General features: G+C 43.8%; 1 protein-coding gene across 1 annotated transcript in view; it reads right to left on the bottom strand.

Moving 5' to 3' along the window:
* CLGN (calmegin) overlaps positions 1 to 13,637 on the bottom strand; it is a 2,483,974-nt gene that overhangs the window by 1,725,268 nt on the left and 745,069 nt on the right. The gene's annotated exons all lie outside the window — the stretch shown is intronic.

Below are 13,637 nucleotides of genomic sequence, written 5' to 3'. Positions count from 1 at the left end.
TGAGATTGAGGGAACGAGAGGAAACTGGAGCCTGTTTCTTCACAGGCTTACGACTGGAAGATTTACCTGCAAGTCTGAAGGACTCGGGAGGCTTGGCAACTGCCGAAGTCATGGCAGAGGTCGTTAGTATGAGCCTGCTGTCCGAACGAAGAAAGGAGACCTCAGACACCGGAGTCAGCTTAGCGGCTCTGGATCCAGCTAAAGAGGCAACAGGCGGAAGGTCAGAAGACAAAATGGAAGCCGGTGGCCTGGGGGACTCTGAAATGGTCTCAACCGAGGCCTGCAGTTGAAAATCTGCTAACTGCAGGGGCTGCAAAGGCGCCTCACTGGCTACTGCAGGACTGACGACCAACTTAACATCATCTGAAGACTTGACCCTCTGAAGCCTGTCGCGGTCCTCATCCTTACGCTTCTTAGGGATATCTGAAGCCTGAAGACCAGCAGACGCCATACCGACAAACTTAGGCCACACTCCAAAATGCTTGGCTAAAAGATTAGCCCAACGACAAATAGTACACGGATTAAAGGAAGCACAGAGATCACAATTAGGAACATCGTGGTCAAGGCCTAAACAAATAATACAATAGGAATGAAAATCTCTATGGGAAATCTGCTTTCCACAGGTAAGACAATTATTAACTTTTTCTGACATTCGTTAAGGCAAGAAAAGAGGATCCCCAACAGGTTACTTAGCTGTAGTTGACTTCAACATTGTAGTCAGAAACCAAAAAGGTAAACAGCCGACCGGCACTCAGCAAAAATGCTTCTGCTTCGGGCTCTGTGGCAAGGAAGACTGAGGAAGTGTCATCGGCTGCCTCCTTTTGTATCGGACGTTCTGACATCCTTTACAACCGACGACAGCCGATGTTATATTTACTTACCTTTTGTATTCTGGCCGATCGAGGGCTACCGGGAGCCAGATAACCCATTGGTTAGGACTGCAACAGTGAAACACAATGAACATCAGAACTCCCACAGGGAGAGGCAGAAACGGAGCACTCCTCAGTCAGAATCAGAAATCTGAGGAGAAAACCCTGTGTGTCCCTATATCCTCCAGTTCAATTTCAGCATCTTGAATCTGTTTAGGAAAGGAGGTTTCCCTATTTCTTTTATCAGAAACTAGTTTACAAGAAGGATCAACAGCCCGAATTAAACCTTGAGCCAGACCCAGTAAACTATTCCTGTCTAAGAAAATTTAAGGAGTGGATACATACTTATTTTTTTTTTCTTTTTGACAGGAAAACTGCAACCGACAGTGTTATTAATGGCAGAAGCAGCTTCCACTGGGAAGGGTACAACATCCTGACAAAACAGGGAAGTCTTCTCTGTTCCCTCTCCTAGGACCTACAAGAGTGTCTCTCTCTTGTCCACTCAGGGGACCACAACAGCCACAAAGATGGTTAAACCCCAGTCCATACTGGGTGTAGGTGCTACATCAAAAGGAGCCTGGGTAAAAGAAGAGTGGTCTGAGGTGCAAGTAATGGCCACAATAGAGTCACCTGCCTCTGGCTGAGGCAAACGGCTAGCCTGCTGACAAGTTTTTCTTTTTGTGGTTAGAAGAACAACCAAGCATGGGACCGACAGACTGTTCCACGGTCAAGCCAAAACTAGTGTTTCTTTCCCAGGGAAACAAGCAGCAAATGCTGGTAAAAACCAAAAGGCTTTCAAAGTTACTTTTTTCAAAGATAAACACAGTGTAAATCACTTTAAAACATGATGGCAGCCCCACAAAGTAAAATAAACAAATTTATTCCACAAAAAAACATGTTTTTCAGTTAAAAAAAAGTTTAAACTGGCAGGGGGGAAAAAGGGTGTTCCCATTTAAAAGCAGAGTACAGTCTCATGACAATCCATTAAAACAAAACTCCTACCTTTAAAATAACTTTTTGAAGCAGAAAGTAAAAATTCAGAACAGAAAGGTTTTTCCCCAAAGGGAACTTACCTGCTAAGTAAAGGAACACCACAAGCTGATTGCTGATCCACAATAGACTCAGAGAAGCATTTTGCGGGAGTAAACCTCTGAAGGGCCTTGGTTCCAAAACTTGTCCTTTAGTCAGCTCACAGTGTTGCCAGGACAGTTTGGGTGCATGTAAGGTGCCCTGAAGTTTTGGAAATTGGTCAGTTGCTACATCCCTAACATGATATAACCCATACATCTAAGGTTACTGCAAGAGTGAACAATATGATAATACACAGTTTATTTTACAGAAGTAAGCTTTACCTCAATGTCTAAACCTCTTCTGCAACGTCAGCAAAACAATCTGGAGGGACAAGTTTATCTTGCAAGGATACATCTGCTGTGGAAGTGACTACCAATCCACATAAAACATAGTTCATTCTTGCCACATTCAAACACAACTTAAATCTGTCAATGGGAAACAGACCTTTTACCCCAGCACTGAATCCTGTACTACTAATAGACACAGGTAGCTTCTAAATGCTTTATCCCATTCATGGGTTCCCTCAAATTATCTATGGCATGATCACAGTTATTCTCATTAGGGGTAATATATAATTACTGACCACAGGATGAGTAAGGAACATCTATAACCAAACAGGATAGGTTATTTTGAGCACAAAAAGGGAAGTTGACTATGCTTAAAATGGTCCACAAGGGCAGCTAGCCTGGCAATTACCTATGAACTTACGCCCCAGCCAGGGAACAGCCCTCTCAAAAATAAATAATTTCTACCTTCAACCAAATCTAAAAATGCTGCTGACGAGTCATACTACTCCTGCTATGTCTCTAAACTTAAAGCAAACTGAAAATATAAATGTTTTCAAAAATCAATAAACAGTACCTCATTAACTCCTGGCTACACCCATACTCAACCCCAGGATAATACCTTAACTGCAACCACCAAAACCTAGTGTTTAATTTACAACTTATTATTTCACTTCATCCTAATGCTACTGTGTGCAGTTTTCTGCCTCCTAACCTTCATTCTTTTTCAAACTATAAGTCTCTCTTATAACATTTCTCATTCTTGAAAGTTTATCTAAGTAATAACAAAGTGTTATACCTCTCTCTCATTTAACTAAATCTTTCTGCAGTACTTTCTCTCTTTTCATCTCAACATGATCTCTGGCATCAAATTAAAGTACTCAGTTTTATTACTCACAAATATCTACTACTGCTATTTATTTATTTGACTTTTGTTGACCTGGAAAGTCCGGCTGGGTCAAGAAAAAGAAGTTATGTTCTTACCATAACGTTCATCTATGTTGTTCATCTTCACTGATTACTGATGGGGTATCAGTTCCGTCCTTGTAACCGAGTCGGCCTTATAACAAGCTTGTGCCAGCCAAAAAACTCTCGAGCTAAGTTTTTATCCACAGTGCCTTGCCCCTGTTACCTCAGATCAAGTTTCCCCGTGATAAGGAAAGCAGAGGCTTTTTCTGAGCAGAGACCCCAAAGCAGAATTAGGACCCAATCCGATCCTCCAAGAGCCTCTGGAGGGGGAAGGTGGGTGGGTCATAATGAATGAATGAAGATGAACAATACATATGGAACGTTATGGTAAGAACATAACTTCTTTATCTGATGTTAATCTTTATCTGATGTTGTTAATCTTCATTCATTCCTTACTGATGGGACAGAGTCCCTAGCTACTTTATGTCCTGGAGGGCCCTTATGGAAGAATGTTCCTGAGTACCATTGAACCAGAAGATGCTCTTCCCCTGGAGACCAGATCCAATTTGTAATGAGTAATAAAAGTATGGGGGGTAGACCAGATTGCAGCTACGCAGATATCATCCACTGAAGCCCTTGAATGGAAAGCCACAGAAGTTGCCACTGACCTGGTTGAGTGTGCTTTGACCTTGCTCAGTAGAGGAATTTTATTATGTTGTTAGATGAAGAATATACAGTTTCTCAACCATTTAGATAAGGTAACTTTAGTAACCGGGTCCCCCTTTTCTGGGCCTGAAAAAGACAAAAGCAACTGGTCTGATTTATGTACTGGTTTTGTTCTGTACGGATAAAAATGTAATTGTCTATGTACATCCAGCAAATGAAGGGAGTATTCCCCTTTATTTGAATAGTTTGGAAAAAAGACAGGTAGGTCAATTGTCTGGTTACTTGTCAGTTCTGAGATAACTTTTGGAAGAAAGGAGGGGTTAGTCCGGAGTGATACTCTGTCCCTATGAAAGATCATATAAGGACATTTGATGCATAAGGCCTGAAGCTCGGACATGCATCTAGCTGAAGTTATGGCTACTAAAAACAGTGACTTCTAGGACAAAAACTTTATATCACAAGAATTCGTAGGCTCGAAAGGTGGTTGTGTCAGAGACTGCCATATTAGCTTTAAATTCGAATGGTCAATTTTTTTTTGAAAGATGGTCTGATGTGCGAGACCCCTTTTAAAAAAGGTTTTAGAGAGGCAATGGGAGATTAAGGATGAATCTTGGAAACCATCATGAAAGTTTGAGATTGCAGCCAAATGGACTCGAATTGCGGAGGCTGCCACTCCTGACTCTAGAAGACCTGATAGATAATCCAAAACAACAGTAACAGGAGCTGAGCAAGAATCCAGTTTTCTTTGCTGGGATCAAATAAGGAATTTCTTCCATTTGTTGAGATAGATTTTTCTGGTGGATGGTTTATGTGAAGCCAGAAGAATATTATGTACAGGGGAGGTAAGGTTACTCTGCCTGGCTATTACTGGAAGTGGAGAAACCAAGCTGTCAGCTTTAGATTGGGAAGGTTGGGGTGAGTCAACCCTTACGGATGCAAAATCAGTTCTGGAGTTGGATCCAGAGTCCAGGGCTAGCGTACTAAGTGAGACCAAATGAAGGGAAACCAAATTTGTTGTGCCCAGTAAGAAACAATGAGGATTACCTTGCTTCTCAGACGAAGGGCCTTCTTTAGAAAGAGGGGAATCAAGGGGAATGGAGGGAAGGCATATAGAATTCCCGTGGGCCCATCATGTATCAGAGCGTCCCTCGAGGATTCCTCCTGTGTGAGGATTAGGGCAAAGTAGCTGCTGCATTTTTTGTTTAGTGAGGAGGCAGAAAGATTGCAGCAGGGCTGACCCCAGCGGCTGAAAATCTTCACCGCCAAGACTGGATTGAGGGACCACTCCTGAGGTAGTAGGATACATCTGCTCAGCTTGTCTGCAATCACCTTGGAAATCCCGGGAATATGCATTGCTATCAGAAAGCAGTCGGTAGCTATCACCCATTGCCAATTTCTCGTGGCCTCTTGACATAACGGATAGGACTTGGTTCCTCCTTGTTTGTTGATGTACCAGACTACTGACATGTTGTCGGACTGTATAGCAATTGTCCCTGACGGAAGAGTGGATTGAAATGCTTGCAACGCTAGAAGCACTGCCCTCAGTTCTAGGACACTGATATGCAGATTGGCCTCTATGTCTGACCAGGTGCCTTGGACAGTCTTCCCCTGGTAAAGCCTCCCCTAACCTATCAGGGAAGCATCCGTGGTCACTGTGGCCCTGGGCTGATGTGGGCAGAAGGGCCAACTCCATAGATGTTCGTCTGGTTTCATCCACCACATATTACATCCTGTTTGCATTGTTGAGTTATACGTATTTGAAAAGACATAGGATGGTGCAAGGGATACCTCTGTGTCAGTAGGAGCTACTGGAGAATTCTCATGTGTAGTCTTGCTAAGGACACTATGGTAACTGATGCTGCCATGGAGCCCAGGAGTTACAGAACGCCCAAGCTGAGACTAGGTTTTGACAGAGTATAACCTGGATTTGGGATCTTATACTGTGCAATCTGTGATCCGGAAGAGAGACTAGGCAAGCATATGTATTGAAAATTGCCCCAATAAATTCTAAGGGTGAGAGGGAATCAAGTTGCATTTTCCCATGTTTATTGAGATTCCTAGGGATTCTGCTAGTCTGAGAGTGTAGTTTAGAGCTACCTCCAGTAGATGCTCGGTGGGGGCGGTGAGGAGCCAATTGCCTAAATAAGGAAATACCCAGAATCCTTGAAGTCTCAAGTGAGCTGTTACCACTGCCATGCACTTGGTGAACACTCTGGGAGCTGTAGAGAGTCCAAAGGGCAGCGAGCGGAATTGGAAGTGTTTGGCTCCTAGCCAAAGGGAAGGAATCTTCTGGACAGCTTGTCCATTCTTATGTGGTTATAAGCATATTGAAGATCTATTGAGCACATTCAATTGTCTTTCTCCAAAAATGAAAGGATAGACTGAATTGTGACCATCTGGAATTTTTCCTGTTTGACAAATTTGTTCAGGATGCTGAGATCCAGAATTGGTCTCCAGTCCCCTATCTTTTTTGGCACTAAAAAGAATCTTGAGTAGAAGCCGGATCCTATCTGATCTGGTGGGACTGTTTGGATGACTCCTTTTTTAAGCAGTATTTGTATTTCCTGAGCTGCTGTTTCCCTTTGACTGGGTGGAACATCAGGAATTTGTCATGATGACTTTGAGTAAAGATTGAATGGGATGCAGTAACCTCTAGTTATGATCCTCTGCACCCAAGAGTCTGTAGTTATTGTTTGCCAGGCAGAAAGGTGGAGGGAAAAACATCCCCCGACTCCTTCCAGAGGAAAGCAATCGAGACACTCTTCAGGAGCACTGATAAGGTTGTCCAGAGAAGGAATCTCTGGGCCCCTGGTTACGTGAACCCCCACTGGCTCTGTAGGGGCGCCTTCCGGATGAGTTACCTCCTCTGCCCTGGAGAGTAAACTCGCCACGTATGTCACGGAAAGGACCCTGAGATTTCTTATGCCACATATTTCTACTCCTCTGGTTCCTAGAGCAGGGACATTGAGGGGTGGAAAAATGTACACTCATGGCCGACAGGGTCTTGCCATCCTTCTCACACCTGGCCAATGTGTCTTTTACTTTTGGGCTAAAAGGTGAAGACACTTCCACTGGAGCGTTAAGAAAGGAAGACTTAAAAGGGTCCCAAAGTCACAGAGGCACATCCACACTATCCACCACCACAGCGTCTACAGGAAAACGCTTGGACCAGTGTGGATGTTGCTCGGCAGGGGATAAAAACTTGTCTGGTCTCCGTGGGATTGGTTCAATAGTATCAGTATCTCCTCCTTTAACAAGACCACAATCACCCCCAAAAATCATACCAAACTCTTAGGGGTTGAAATAGATAATCAACTTAGATTTGACCTACATATTTCTATAACCATAAAAAAAGTAAATAAAAAAACTAGTCCTACTGTATCGCAATAAAAAAATTCCTCACTGACCACTCCAAAACTACAATAGCAAGGACACACCTACTATCCACCCTATTTTATGCCTCCCCTGTGCTTACAAATCTCTGCAAATCTGACCTAAACAAACTTGATAGTTATTATAATGAGATAGCCAAATTCGCTACATCTTCTCCCATCAGAACACATCACTGTGAATGCCTAAAAAAACTCAATTGGCTAGAACTACCACTACTACTTCATCTCAATCAACTATCACTAGCCCACAAAATAATACATAACTCTGAAAACACCTCAGCCCTACAAAATCTTTTGCAACCCTATACAACCGCCAGGCCTTTGAGGTCTAGCACACAAAACCTCCTCAAAGTAACCAAGTATAACAACGAAGCTGGTAAGTCTGTCTACAGCCACCGTATAGCAAAAACCTGGAACTTCCTTCCTGTCCACAGAACTGACAACAAATCCCCATCACAGTTCAAGTTAGCAGAGAACATGCTGGAAGGATAGATTCTTGTCCCAGAGACTTCCCATACTCTGGAACAAACCACCCATTCATGTCAAGCAAAGCTCCTCATAGGCCATCGTTAAGAAAACTCTTGACGACTAGATGGGAAATAGAAAATTCACCCTGGGGATCACTTCTGCGGTACTGCTTGACAGGGGCACAGGAAAATAATTTTCTTGGGTGGCGAAAGCCAGGGAACCTTTTTGGCTAGGTTTATATAGGCCCCAGGGCCGATAGCCTAGTATCTACCTATGAACCTATGAACCAGTCATGGTACCGATTATGTCTACAGCACTGACCTTAACAAAATTAGTGATTTCTGCCTCGGTGCTGTCCAAGATAGTTCTGACCCCAGCACCGACCATGACTGCAGTACCGAGTCTGCCTCCAATATTTGCTTCAGGTATTTCAGTACCAGACGCACCTTCCATACATGTCTCTTCCCATGAGACCTCTGTGCCAATAGACCATTCCTCCTGGACCTGATACTCACCCATGGTGGATCCCTTCTTCTACCAACAGTTTAGCCCCTTTTTAGAACGACTTGACTCACCGTCGGGGATATCAACACGATCAACCAGGAGCCTCTTGGAAATGGATGTGGTGCATCTTGTGGAGTAGCTGCTGATGGCAAGGGGGATTACTATACCTTCCAAAACTCTCCTCCCTTTAGGAGTTAGGAGTCTATCTCCAAGGACTCCAACATATTCTCCTCCTTTGACCTCTGTGCAGGCATCAAAGTCCCTGGCACCGATGCCCTTCTTGGTACCCATTGCTTCGGTTCTCTTTGGCCGATTCTTTGGCCTTTGGTTCAGTCGGAGCCAAGCCTCTCTCAGGATCATGACTGGACTGTGGGCACCATGACACCAGGTATGGCGCCAATTTTTTCCACGGGGCCGTCTACAGTTCTGAGAGTCTTAACAGTACCTAGTCCTCTTGAGGCTCCATCCTTGGGAGCAAGCCCTTTGGAGCGGGGTGTGACCCCGGTTCTGAGGTTGTCTTTCTCAGTTCCGGGCTCCCATCTCTCTTCAGGAGGGCCAGCTTTCCAAGTGATGGACAGAGCCCTTGCCTCTGCAGGCAAACCGTCGGCATCAGAGTTCCAGTTATGCCCTCCCTCTGAGCCACAGCTGACAAAAGCCACCGCCTTGGGAGATCGAGCACAAGAGCCTCAAGATTTATTGTGGTGAAAAGGTTTAGGCCCCTGGAGCATGTAGTTCGGAGAGATTGGGATTTCTTTAAGTGTAGCATGCCCAACAGCTCTGGGTTTGACATAGTTTTGTATGTTAGGCAGAGATCACCTCTGAGTAGGCGATATGCGATGGAGTAGAGCTGGAGTTTTTTGAGACGGTCTGCATATGGCATCTGTTTGAGGCTGGTAATCCTTAGTGAGTTATTTCGGTGGCCTTTCCAATTGTAGGTGTCTTGTGAGATACATGGCAAACGGGGCATTGTACTCTACAATGGGTCTGATGAGAGATGAGTAGAGAGGAACAACGACCTCCTTTTTCTAGAGAAGATCCCTTTTGTGATGAGGTGTGCCACGTAGAAGGATTTCCTGACTACTGTGGTGATGTGGTTATCAAAGGAGAGACTACTGTCCACCTGTGTCCTGAGGTCTCATCACACTTTCAGTGTTTACTGAGCTACCGCCTATATGGTAGTTCATAGGTACAGAGTTTTTCCCAAAGGTGATGACAATGCACTTCTTGGCATTGAGCTTGAGGCCATGACTTTGAAACCAAGCATCTGTCTCTGTGAGGCCCTTTTGTAGAATGTCTCCATCAATAGGTGATTCTGTTATGGCTCCCAGTTTGCAGTCATCGGCGAACTTTGTTAGCCAAAGACCTTCTGTGTTGGCCTGCTCTTCAGAGAAGCAGATGCCAAACAGGAGAGGACCCAGGACCGAACCCTGTGGTGCTCCACTCATCACTGATCTGAAGTCGGACTTGGAGTCGGCTACTTTTACTGTTTGGGTTCTATCAGTGAGCCAGTTGGCCACCCATCTTTGAGACATAACGTTTTATGCCCAGTTTAGTGAGTTTATCTACAATTCCAGAGTGGAGAATGGTATCGAAAGCCTTGGCGAGGTCAAGATAGGCTGTGTGCACTACCTTTCCCTCATCTACGGCTCTAGTGACTGCTTCAAAGAAGTCAATCAGGTTTAGTAGACGTGATCTACCTTTTACAAACCCAAACTGAGTGGGGTCCAGGGTTTGGAGGTTACCTATATCTGTTTATAAGCTCCAAAATGATACGTTCCATGGCCTTTCAGATCAGGCTCGTCAGGCTAATGAGGCGGTAGTTTCTGGGGTCCGTGGTAGCACCCCCTTTGTGGAGTGGGACAACTGCTGCTGTGCATCATTCAGTAGGCACATAGCATGAGATGAGGCTATGATTGAACATGGCACTTAGGTGGGGTGCCAGTTTGTTCTGTAGTTCATGCAGTACGCAGCCTGGGATGTTGTCTGGTCCCATGGATGCTGTGTTCTTGGCTTTGGAGAGTGTGGTCTTTACTTGTTCATCCATGATTACAGGGGCTTTGCATTCTTCCAGAATTAAGATGGGCTCTTTGGAGGATGAGAGGGGGGTAAAGTTAGCACTGAACCTGTCTGCCAGGATGTTGGCAATATCGGTTGGTTCTGTATATTTAATGCCATTGTGCTGTAGCTCAGAGCAGATCTGAGTGTTGCCATTCAGATTCTTGAAATAGCTGTAAAATGCTTTGCGGTTGTCTTTAGAATCAGTGGTGATTTTATTTTCATAACTGGCTTTGGAGGATTTTATGAGGGATCTCAGCTTCTTGCTGAGGCTGACCAGGGAGTTCCTCCAATCTAAGGATTTTACCCCTTTTTGCAACAGCTTCTTCCTTCTGTTGTAGAGTTAGTTTATGGCAGAAGACCACCAGATTGGCTTCCTTTTTTTGGAGGATAGCATCTTGGTTCTGTTGGGGATGGCACGATCCATGCACTCGTGTATGCGATTATACAGTGCATTTGTGTAAGATTCAGCAGTCGTACCTCTATTTTCCGTCTGCATAGGTGTCGTGAAGTTTGCCACTTCTGTCTTAAGAAGCATGAAGTTGGCTTTGGAGTAGATTTTGATGGTGGTTTCCTTAATGGGGGTGGGGGTGGGGGTGGGATATGGATGTCTAGTGTGATTAGCTTGTGGTCGTATCTGACCAGCGAGGAGTTGACTTCTGTCGTGGGACACCGGTTACCCATATTGGTAATGACCAGGTCCAGGATACTGCTGCCCTTGGTGAGGGTGTGGATAAGCTGATCCAAGGCATTGGAATTTATGAATTCCAGAAAACATTGAGCGAATGACTTGGTACATAAGTAGTTTTCCCATTTGATGGTGGGGTAGTTGAAATCGCCCATAATTAAGGTATTGGGGTGTACCTTAATATGTTCCAGTATCTTAAATGAAGAGTGGGAATCCTGGGGCATGGTGGTGGGATCTGTAACAAGCTATAACCTGGATTGCAGTCTTGCCCTGTGTTAGTTGCACTTGGATAATTTTGGATGCATTATGCTGAGCAACTAGCTTGGAGGTGTGGATATCCTTAATGAATATGGACATGCCTCCACCTTTAGTGTTTTGGTCCAGGTTAGGTGGCCGAAAGGTGTGGTATGAATTTTAGCCTGGTAACGCAGGGGTTCTCTCTGGAGCCTTGAACCAGGTCTCTGTCACTGCGCAGATGTCGATGTTCTCCATTTTAAGGAGTGCCTCGAGTGAGTGCATTTTGAGGTTTAGACTTCTAGCACTGAGTAGCATTACCCTCAGAGTTTGCTTGCTTGTACCTGTTACGTTGGTGAATTTAGCATTTGCATCTTGCCTAAAAAAGGCACTATAGGGGTGGCAAGAACCTTAGCCAGTATCCGGAATCCCAGGGGCAATAGGTGCAGGCCATCTTTGGCAAAGCATCGTGGTCTGTCAAGCAAGTCGTCCCCGGCAGACAGATACTGGATCCCCTTAGAATGACACCAGAAGCTTAGTCAATTGTTGAAGTCAATCATTTTCTCCATATACTGTGGTATCATTCTGGGCGATGGCAGGATGCTACTCAGGGCTAGGGTCATACCTGCCTGGGCTGCAAGATCCAAGAGCTCCTCCATGTCTCTTTTCATGTACTCCAGGGAGGTATGTCTCAGGCCGAAGACACAGTTTTTGAAGACGGCGCCATAGTCAGTAGCAAAGGCGGCGCCGGTGAAGTCACTTTAGACCCTGAGGCCGAAGAAGTTAATTTTGGAATATTTGGTCTAGGTTCCTGCTTTTTATCACCAGAAGGTGAGGAAGGAACCAAATGTGGTCTCTTTTTATGTTCTTTACTGGGAGGGGATGAGCCCTCCGACCCAGAAATAGCCTCTGAGAAGGATGTCTTAAGAAGACCCTTTAAAATCAATTTATTCTTTCTCTTGTTAAGGGTTTGAGCGCTAAACCCTTTACAAATGGAGCAAGAAGGCTGGACAGACAGATGACGAACACCCAGACAATACACACAAGAGAGGTGGGTGTCCGAATTCAGCATTTCACGGCTGCACTGGTCGCACTGCTTAATTTCAGAAGCTCCTTTCTTTTCTGACATGGTGAACTGGAAACTATCAACTATCTCAATAACTAAAGTAGAAATAGTTAGAGGAAAGTTTTTTTTTTGTATGAAAGAAAGAAAGAAATAAGAAAGGGTAATACCAACACTAGTATTCAATGAATATCACAAGGGTAAAGTAAAGATAAAGGGAGAAAGGGGTCTGTACCAACAATGGTACTTAAAGATGACCTAAACTGTAAGAAAAAAGTGAGACAGCAACAACAACAATAATAGTAAAGTGGGAAAAGATAACGATAAACTAGAGAAATATATCAAGGGTTTGAATAATCTTGAAACACAAAAAATTATAAATTTTCAAAGTACTTAGCCGAGAGCTAGCTTTATATGGTTTTATGTCTATGCGGCAAACGAGATCTGAGGTAACAGGGAGAAGGGCACTGTGGGTAAAAGCTTAGCTTTAGAGTTTTTTCGCTGGCATGAGCTTGTTATAAGGCCGACTCGGTTCCGAGGATGGAACCAACACCCCATCAGTAAGAAATGAATGAAGATTAACAACATCAAAGCTCCGCAAGGTAAATACATTTGACAAAAAAGAAGGTACAGTGATTATTACAGTTACGTGTAGGTGTGTAGGTTACAAAATCACAAGGTAGCTCTATTGACATATTAGCAGTTGGTATTTATTTGCAATAGTAATGTTTTGAAATCAAGAAATACATACATACACACATATCTATATCTATAACTGTATCTATATATGTGTTGATACAGTTAATCTAATTACAATACATTTTGGGAGGCTGAATGTACATATTACAATGATGGTTGGTGTAGTCTGAAACATGTCTATGAGGATTTTTAGGTAGACTGTAGGTAGACCTTTGGAAAGAAGAGGTTAAAAGAAAGCAAAGTTAGTATACATTAGTAAGACTAGCAGCTAAATAGCACAGAGAAAAGGGGAGCCTGGTATTTGTGGTTGGGATTCAATAGATCAGGGGGCTGAGTCCTTTGGGGGGGGCAAAAGGATGATAGGGTATAGTAGATAAAGAAGAAGAAAAAGAGAAATGAGGGGTGAGATGGGGGAGGAAGGAGGAATGTATAGGATAGTTAAGGCAGTTGGGGGGTATTTATTTATTTGACATTTGTTAAACGGGTAAGTCCGACTGGGTACAGACCCTTTACAATGGAGACCCGAGGAGAAAAGCTATAACACTAAAAACAGTAAAATACATTACCAAAGCTTACAGGAGAAACAATTTTTAAAAAGAACTAAAATAAAATGACAAACAGTACAAATTTTTCGAAAGAACTAACATAAAATGGCAAACAGTATGTAACAAGGTCAACATTTTTTAGGTGAGACAAGAATAACATGACAAACAAAAAGTGCAAAGTACAAGTTTG

Source organism: Protopterus annectens, chromosome 2.part0 (assembly GCF_019279795.1).
Source record: "Protopterus annectens isolate FY-2018-M chromosome 2.part0, PAN1.0, whole genome shotgun sequence".
Lineage (NCBI taxonomy): Eukaryota > Metazoa > Chordata > Ceratodontiformes > Protopteridae > Protopterus > Protopterus annectens.
This window is presented reverse-complemented; position numbering and strand designations above follow the sequence as displayed.